Here is a 10,027-nt window from a genome sequence, read left to right as displayed (position 1 = left end):
AGGTGCTGGCTTCTTCTTCGTAGGGAAGAAGGATGGTGGTCTTAGGCCATGCATCGATTACCGGAACTTGAATAAGGTCACTGTAAGGAACCAGTATCCCCTTCCTTTGATTCCTGATCTCTTCAATCAGGTTCAGGGGGCCCAATGGTTCTCTAAGTTTGATCTTCGGGGGGCTTATAACCTTATCCGAATCAGGGAAGGGGATGAGTGGAAGACTGCGTTTAACATGCCCGAAGGTCATTTCGAATACCTCGTCATGCCCTTTGGGTTGTGTAATGCTCCCGCGGTCTTCCAGAATTTCATAAATGAGGTTTTAAGAGACTACCTGGGGGTATTTCTTGAGTGTAACTTGATGATATACTTGTGTTTTCCAAGGACTGGTCCTCCCACATTGAGCATGTCAGGAAGGTGCTCCGGGCCCTTAGGGAAAACAAACTCTTTGCTAAAACTGAAAAATGTGTGTTTGGGGTGCAGGAGATACCATTTTTGGGTCAAATCCTCACTCCTAACGAATTCCGCATGAACCCTGCCAAGGTTCAGGCTGTGGCGGAATGGGTCCAACCTGCCTCACTGAAGGCTTTACAGTGCTTCCTGGGGTTCGCTAATTATTACAGGAGATTTATTGCTAACTTCTCGGTCATCGCTAAGCCTCTTACGGATCTTACTCGCAAGGGTGCTGATCTCCTCCACTGGCCTCCGGAGGCGGTTCAGGCTTTTGAGGTCCTTAAGAGGTGCTTTGTCTCTGCCCCAGTGCTGATTCAGCCTAACCAAATGGAGCCATTCATCGTGGAGGTTGACGCCTCCGAGGTGGGTGCTGTCTTTTCCCAGGGTACCAGGGGTCTTACCCATCTCCGTCCCTGTGCCTACTTCTCCAGGAAGTTCTCCCCCACTGAGAGTAACTATGACGTTGGCAACCGCGAACTCTTAGCCATTAAATGGGCATTTGAAGAGTGGCGCCACTTCCTGGAGGGGGCTAGGCACCAGGTAACGGTCCTTACCGACCACAAGAATCTGGTTTTCCTAGAATCTGTGTTAGGGATCTGCCAGGTACTACGTCTAGGTATACTCCTGGGATTAATCAATCCACACCTGAGGCCAGACCTGTTAGACTGACACCGTCTCCCACCAACCAGGGTGGCAGGCTCAGGAGTGGGAGAGCCTATCGCGGCCTGGTCAGTCGGAGATAGCTCCGCCCCCTGTCCTTTATTACCTGCCGTGTTCTCTTCCTCTGTTCCCCTGCAATACCGGCTAAGGGTACTCAGGGAAAACCATGACTCCGCTCTATCTGGTCATCCTGGCATCTTGGGCACCAAACACCTCATTACCAGAAACTATTGGTGGCCTGGGTTGCCTAAAGACGTTAGGGCTTACGTCGCCGCTTGTGAGGTTTGCGCTAGGTCCAAAACCCCTAGGTCCCGACCTGCGGGCCTACTACGTTCCTTGCCCATTCCCCAGAGACCTTGAACCCATATCTCCATGGATTTTATCACCGATTTGCCCCCATCTCAGGGCAAGTCGGTGGTGTGGGTGGTAGTAGACCGCTTCAGCAAGATGTGCCACTTTGTGCCCCTTAAGAAGCTACCTAACGCCAAGACGTTAGCTTCTTTGTTTGTGAAACACATCCTGCGTCTCCATGGGGCCCCAGTCAATATCGTTTCTGACAGAGGGGTACAATTTGTTTCCTTATTTTGGAGAGCTTTTTGTAAAAAGTTGGAGATTGATCTGTCCTTCTCCTCCGCCTTCCATCCCGAAACTAATGGCCAAACGGAAAGGACTAACCAATCCCTGGAACAATATTTAAGGTGTTTCATCTCTGACTGTCAATTCGATTGGGTCTCATTCCTTCCCCTTGCTGAATTTTCCCTGAATAACCGGGTCAGTAACTCGTCAGGGGTCTCCCCATTTTTCTGTAATTTCGGGTTTAACCCAAGGTTCTCCTCCATTTCCCCTGGTTGTTCCAATAATCCTGAGGTAGAGGATGTTCATCGGGAACTGTGCACAGTCTGGGCCCAGGTTCAGAAGAACCTAGAGGCGTCCCAGAGCGCACAAAAGATTCAGGCTGATAGTAGACGTTCTGCTAACCCCCGGTTTGTCGTCGGGGATTTGGTCTGGTTGTCGTCCAGGAACTTGCGCCTTAAGGTCCCGTCCAGGAAGTTTGCTCCCCGATTTATTGGACCTTATAAGATCATTGAAGTCCTCAACCCTGTATCCTTCCGTCTGGAGCTGCCCCCATCCTTTCGCATACATGACGTCTTCCATGCCTCCCTCCTCAAACGCTGCTCCCCGTCCTGGTGCCCCTCGAGGAAACCTCCTGTTCCCGTTCTCACCCCTGAGGGGGTGGAATTCGAGGTGGCCAAGATTATGGACAGTAGGATGGTCCAGGGCTCCCTCCAGTACCTGGTCCATTGGAGAGGATACGGGCCGGAGGAGAGGACTTGGGTACCTGCCCGTGATGTTCACGCTGGGGTATTGATCAGGAGGTTCCACCTTCTCTTCCCTACTAAACCGGGTCCTCTTAGTAAGGGTCCGGTGGCCCCTCATAAAAGGGGGAGTACTGTTAGGGATCTGCCAGGTACTACGTCTAGGTATACTCCTGGGATTAATCAATCCACACCTGAGGCCAGACCTGTTAGACTGACACCGTCTCCCACCAACCAGGGTGGCAGGCTCAGGAGTGGGAGAGCCTATCGCGCCCTGGTCAGTCGGAGTTAGCTCCGCCCCCTGTCCTTTATTACCTGCCGTGTTCTCTTCCTCAGTGCTTGTAATTCTTCTGGATTCCTGGCCCCACTGCTGCTTGCTCCAGCCTGCTTCTGCCGTGCTTCTGCCTTGCTGCAGTTCTGCTTAACCTGCTTCGCTTTGCCCCTGGCTTGCTTCCTTCTCCGTGCTCACGTTGGTATACTCCACTTCATCCTGGTCCTGACTATTCATTCACCGCTCCGTTTCCTCGCGGCGTTCCGTGGGCTACTGCCCCTTCCCTTGCGTGTTCCCTGTTTGTTCTCCCGTGCACTTAGACAGCGTAGGGACCGCCGCCCAGTTGTACCCCGTCGCCTAGGGCGGGTCGTTGCAAGTAGGCAGGGACAGGGCGGTGGGTAGATTAGGGCTCACTTTCCCTTCACTTCCTTCCTGCCATTACAATCTGCCCAGAGGCTAAACCCGAGACAAGCTCGATGGGCATTGTTTTTTACTAGATTCAACTTTGTGGTCACCTATAGGGCTGGGTCTAAAAATATTAAAGCTGATGCACTGTCGCGTAGCTTCATGGCCAGCCCTCCTCCTGAGGAGGATCCTGCTTGTGTTTTGCCCCCAGGTATAATCATATCCTCCTGTTGATTCTGACTTAGCCTCCGAAATTGCGGCTGATCAAGGTTCAGCTCCCGGGAACCTTCCTGAGAACAAGCTGTTTGTTCCCCTGCAATTCCGGCTAAGGGTACTGAAGGAGAATCATGGCTCTGCATTATCTGGCCATCCAGGCATCCTGGGTACCAAACACCTCATTTCTAGAACCTATTGGTGGCCTGGGTTGTTTAAAGATGTTAAGGCCTACGTCGCCGATTGTGAAACTTGTGCTAGGTCCAAGACTCCCAGGTCCTGTCCAGTGGGCTTACTATGTTCTTTGCCCATTCCCCAGAGACCTTGGACCCATATCTCCACGGATTTTATCACCGATCTGCCTCCATCCCAAGGCAAGTCGGTGGTGTGGGTTGTAGTAGACCTTTTCAGCAAGATGTCCCACTTTGTACCCCTCAAGAAACTACCCAATGCCAAGACGTTATCTACCTTGTTTGTCAAACACATCCTGCGTCTCCATGGGGTTCCTGTCAATATTGTTTCTGACAGAGGGGTACAATTTGTTTCATTGTTTTGGAGAGCCTTCTGTAAGAAGTTGGAGATTGATCTGTCCTTCTCCTTGGTCTTCCATCCTGAAACTAATGGCCAAACTGAGAGGACTAATCAGTCTCTAGAACAATATTTAAGGTGTTTTATCTCTGACTGTCAAGATGATTGGGTCTCCTTCATTCCCCTCGCCGAATTTTCCCTTAATAACCGGGTCAGTAACTCGTCGGGGGTCACCCACTTTTTCTGTCATTTTGGGTTTAATCGATGGTTCTCCTCCGTTTCACCTGGTGGTTCCAACAATCCCGAGGTAGATGTCGTTCATCGGGAACTGTGCACAGTCTGGGCCCAGGTTCAGGACTCCCTCCAGTACCTTGTCCATTGGAGAGGTTACGGGCCTGAGGAGAGGACTTGGGTAAACGCCCGGGATGTTCACGCCAGGTTATTGCTCAGGAAGTTCCATCTTCGGTTCCCCAACAAGCCAGGTCCACCTAGGAAGGGTCCAGTGGCTCTTCATAAAAGGGGGGGGTACTGTAATGGATTTACCTGACACAGCTTCTTTGTCGACGCCCGTGATTAATTAGCCTGCATCTGTGCCTCGGTCTGTTAGAGTGACTCGATCTGCTACCACTCAGGCTGGGAGGCTGAGGAGTGGGAGAACCTATCACAGCCTGGCCAGACGGAGATAGCTCCCACCCTCTGTCTATTTATACCTTCATTTCCTGCTCCTCCTTTGCCTGTGATTCTGTCCTGTTTCCTGGCTCTGCTGCTCCTGCTTGTTCTATTGTCCTCTGCTTCATATTGACCCTGGCTTTACTGACTACTCTCCTGCTCTACGTTTGGTACCTCGTACACTCCTGGTTTGACTCGGCTCGTTCACTACTCTTGTTGCTCACGGTGTTGCCGTGGGCAACTGACCTATTTCCCTTAGCTTCTGTGTACCCTTGTCTGTTGGTCTGTTGTGCACTTATTGAGCATAGGGACCGTCGCCCAGTTGTACGCCGTCACCTAGGATGGGCCGTGCAAGTAGGCAGGGACTGTGTAAAGGATCTGCCAGACACAGCTTCTGTGTCGACGCCCGTAGTTAGTCAGTCTGCACCTGCTCCTAAGTCTGATAGAGTGACTCCTTCTTCTACCACTCAGGCTGGGAGGCTGAAAAGTGGGAGAGCCTATCACAGCCTGGCCAGACGGAGCTAGCTCCCGCCCTCTGTCTATTTATACCTTCATTTCCTGCTTCTCCTTTGCCTGTGATTCTGCTTGTTTCCTGGCTCTGCTGCTGCTGCTTGTACTATTTGTCCTCTGCTTCATATTGACCCTGGCTTTACTGACTACTCTCTTGCTCTGCGTTTGGTACCTCGTACACTCCTGGTTTGACTCGGCTCGTTCACTACTCTTGTAGCTCATGGTGTTGCCGTGGGCATCTGTCCCTTTTCCCTTAGCTTCTTTGTACCCTCGTCTGTCTGTCTGTCGTGCACATAGTGAGCGTAGGGACCGTCGCCCAGTTGTACGCCGTCGCCTAGGACGGGCCATTGCAAGTAGGCAGGGACTGAGTGGCGAAGGGCACGGGAACACTGGAAACGGGATAACACTTAGGGACCATTTTCAATACAGACATGGGAAGACTACAACAACGCTCAGTCAAGGAATGGAAGGGCAGGGCCCTTTTTATAGTTCAAGGTGATCTGGAGCATAATTAATGAAATAATAACATATGCGCGCGCTGGCCCTTTAAGCCCGGGAACCCGCGCGCGCCCTCTAGTGGACACTACGGGGCACAGCGGCATCATGTGCTGACATCTCCGGGAAGGAAGATGCCAGCAGGAATAGGGTGGTCTGCGGCCGGAAGGTAAGTGGAGGTTGCGGTCCTCGACCGCGACCGTTACACGCGCGTGCTGACTGTATCTGAAACGGCCAGCATGTGCCAATCATCCACCCGGTTTTCCTGGGTACATAGGGTACCCTCCCCCATTGCACAGTGTCAGAGCAATTAGGTTCATACTCTAGGTTGCTAGATGTACTCTGCTGTGACTTCTATCTGGATTATTTGTTACAACCCTGCTTGAACTTGATCTCATCTGCCCGCCCTGACCTTTTGCCTGTCCACTGTGACAATCGGTGACTGACCCAATCTCTGGCACTGCTAACAGTGAGTGATCATCTACCGCCTGCCCTGACCTATGCTACTACAGGATCCTGCATCTTGTCTGCTGTTTTCTACCTCGCCTGTCCATGTCGGTCATAGCGACCTGGGGATTCTAATGGCTAAGGCCCCATGCACACGACCGTGCCCGTAATCGCAGCCAACGATTGCAGGCATGGCCGTCTGCTGACGGCCGTCCGCATTTTCTGGCCGTGCTCCCATACAAAGTATGGAAGCATGGCCAGTAAAACACGAAAAAACGGACATGCTCCATAATTCCCAGCACAGTTCTATGGCACAGACTCCCATCCTTAGCCATACGGAAAGGTGTCCGCGGCCAATAGAACTGAATGGGTCTGTAAAACATCGGACTGTGTTATGGTCCGCGGTTTTACAGTTGTGTGCATGGGGCCTTAGTCCAGAGCTCTGTACAGAGGTTAAATGGTGAACATCTACCTATTCCTTAGACTCTGCTCCCCAGTTTAACCCTCTGCCACATCCGTTGGCAAAATAGTGAGTACACACCATCCTCTGTAGGCCCCTAACAGTCACTACTGGGGCCCGTGACAGTTAAGTGATCTTTCCAAATTCAGACCATAAGCTGAACCATAGCTACATGTTCATGGTGTGTTTATTCTTTCCTATTCGTGTCCATACAGCACAGAGAGCAGTCCATAGAGGGTGCTGTATGATCATGTTTGTAAACAATCACACCACGATTCCTCAGCCACAGTTCCTAACATCACAGCTTGCGGAAAGAATTATGAAAGGTCATATATTACAAAGTTGCATAACATGTAGCATTAGTTAACTGAATGTTATTTCTAATTGTAAAACAAGGAAGAATCAGAAGCATCACAAAAAGTTGTAGATAGATTGGGTCACATATATTAAAGGGTACCTAAACTTTCAGAAAACTTTTGACATGTCATAGTGACATGTCAGATGTTTTGATCGGTGGGGGTCCGAGCAGTGAGACCCCCACCGATCACTAAAACGAAGTGGCAGAAGTACTCTGGTAAGTGCTGAGCCACTTGGTTTCTGATTGGCTTTTCCTGGAAAGCCGAGCAGTTGGTGTGCAGACAATCAGAAACCAAGTGGCTCAGCGCTCACCCGAGCACTTCTGCCGCTTCGTTTTAGCGATCAGTGGAGGTCTCAGTACTCAGACCCCCACCTATCAAAACTTCTAACATGTCACTATGACACATCAGAAGTTTTCTGAAAGTTTAATTACCCTTTAATACTGGCACACCATGTCAGCAGTGCACCGGTATCCCTCTCCCGTGCAGAGTGCGCCCGATTTCTCAACAGAAAACTGGAATAAATACATTGATAAATTTGCTCTATTTTGTTTTTTAGGTCTGTTTTTACCATGTTTCTGCCCTACATGAGACTTACACATCTTTATACCAGAAGAGTATACAGACCTTTATTGTAACGTACCTTAAAGGGGTTTTCCCCATGAGAGACATTTATGACATATCCACAGGATATGTCGTAAATGTCAGATAGATGCGGGTCCCACCACTTGGACCCACATCTATCTCTAGAACGGGACGCCCTTATCCCCCTGTAAAGGATCTGCCAGGCACAGCGGGGTTAACTCCCAGAACTAATCAGTCAGCACCTGAGAATACATCCCTGAGACTGACTCCTGCTTCCACCATTCAGGCTGGCAGGCTTAGGAGTGGGAGAGCCTATCGTAACCTGGCCAGACTCAGCTAGCTCCCGCCCTCGGTCTATTTAAGCCTGCACTTCCTGTCCCTCGGTGCTTGTTATTGCTTTTGTTTCTTTCCTTGTGGTTCCTGGCCCAGCTACAGCTCCTGCTATTTTTGATCCTGCTCCATACCGACCCTGGCTTACCGACTACTCTTCTGCTTTTCGTTTTGTACCTCGCACACTCCTGGCTTGACTCGGCTCGTTCACCACTCTGGTTGCTCACGGTGTTGCCGTGGGCAACGGCCCCTTTTCCTTGCTTGTGTTCCTTGTATGTTTGTCGTGTTTGTCGTGCACTTACTGAGCGCAGGGACCGCCGCCCAGTTGTACCCCGTCGCTAGGGCGGGTCGTTGCAAGTAGGCAGGGACAGAGTGGCGGGTAGATTAGGGCTCACTTGTCCGTCTCCCTACCCCCTGCCGTTACATAATAACAAGCCCATACCTAGTCTACCCCTGGTCCCTGACACCACTATGGATCCCCGTGAGACCCTGGCTCAGCAAATGCAGGGTCTCTCCCTACAGGTCCAGGCCCTGGCTCAGAGGGTCAACCAGCCTGATGCTACCCTGGTAGTTCCCCGCACCGCACCTCTTGAACCCCACCTCAAGTTGCCCGACCGGTTCTCAGGGGACCGGAGGATTTTTCTCTCCTTTCGGGAGAGTTGTAGGCTTTACTTTCGTTTAAAGCCTCATTCCTCAGGTTCTGAGAGCCAGCGGGTGGGTATAATTATGTCCCGGCTCCAGGAAGGGCCCCAAGAGTGGGCCTTCTCCTTGGCTCCTGACGCCCCTGAACTTTCCTCCGTTGATTGTTTCTTTTCTGCTCTCGGACTTATTTATGACGAGACTGACAGGACTGCCTTTGCCGAGAGTCAGCTGGTGACCTTAAGTCAGGGTAAGAGACCTGTTGAGGAGTATTGCTCTGACTTCCGGAAGTGGTGCGTAGCTTCTCGGTGGAATGACCCTGCCTTAAGGTGCCAGTTTAGGTTGGGTCTGTCGAATGCCCTGAAAGACCTGCTAGTTAGCTATCCCTCTTCTGACTCCCTAGACCAGGTTATGGCTTTAGCGATACGACTTGACCGACGTCTCAGGGAACGACAACGTGAACGTTTATGTGTTTTCTCCTCCGACTCCCCCATGATGCCTCCCGAAGCTCCGTTGCTTCGTTCCTCCCCGAAAGATTCAGAGATACCTATGCAACTCGGGGCCTCCGTGTCCCCCCAACAACGTAGAGAATTCTGCAGGAAGAATGGTCTCTGCTTCTACTGTGGGGACGACAAGCATCAAGTGAACAACTGTCCTAAGCGTAAGGTTGCAGCCAGAGAACTTCCGCATCTAAGTGATCATCGGGGAGGTCACTTGGGCGCACAGGTATTTCCCGTAAATATGAAACGTACTAAGATCTTGCTTCCCTTTCAGGTCTCTTTTGGTGGTAGGTCTGCTACCGGCAGTGCTTTCGTGGATTCAGGGTCCTCTACTAATATCATGTCTGTGGAATTTGCTATGTCCCTTGCTATGCCTCTTATTGATTTGCCTAAACCTGTCCCGGTAGTGGGTATCGACGCCACTCCTCTTGCTAATGGTTATTTTGCACAGCATACCCCTGTTTTTGAACTCCTTGTTGGCTCCATGCATTTGGAGCAATGCTCTGTACTGTTGATGCAGGGATTATCGTACGATTTGGTTCTAGGTCTTCCCTGGTAGCAGTTGCATAATCCTACGTTTGACTGGAATACTGGGGAGCTAACCAAATGGGGTAATGAATGTTGTACGTCATGTTTTTCTGTTAATTCTATTTCTCCCCCTAAGGAGGCGAATACGCTACCCGAGTTTGTTCAGGACTTCGCTGATGTTTTCTCTAGGGAGGCCTCCGAAGTGTTACCTCCTCATAGAGAATACGATTGCGCTATCGAATTGGTACCAGGAGCTAAGCTTCCTAAGGGTAGGATATTTAATCTTTCTTGTCCCGAACGTGAAGCTATGAGAGTGTATATCCAGGAATCCCTGGCCAAGGGTTACATTCGTCCCTCTTCTTCTCCGGTAGGTGCTGGCTTCTTCTTCGTGGGGAAGAAGGATGGTGGTCTTAGGCCATGCATTGACTACCGTAGCCTGAATAAGGTCACGGTAAGGAACCAGTATCCCCTTCCTTTGATTCCTGATCTCTTTAATCAGGTTCAGGGGGCCCAATGGTTTTCTAAATTGGATCTACGGGGGGCGTATAACCTTATTCGCATCAAAGAGGGGGATGAGTGGAAGACTGCGTTTAACACGCCCGAAGGCCATTTCGAATACCTCGTCATGCCCTTTGGGTTGTGTAATGCCCCTGCGGTCTTCCAGAATTTCA

This window comes from Rhinoderma darwinii, chromosome 2, assembly GCF_050947455.1.
Source record: "Rhinoderma darwinii isolate aRhiDar2 chromosome 2, aRhiDar2.hap1, whole genome shotgun sequence".
Classification (NCBI taxonomy): Eukaryota; Metazoa; Chordata; class Amphibia; order Anura; family Rhinodermatidae; genus Rhinoderma; species Rhinoderma darwinii.
Note: the sequence above shows the minus strand (reverse complement) of the source record.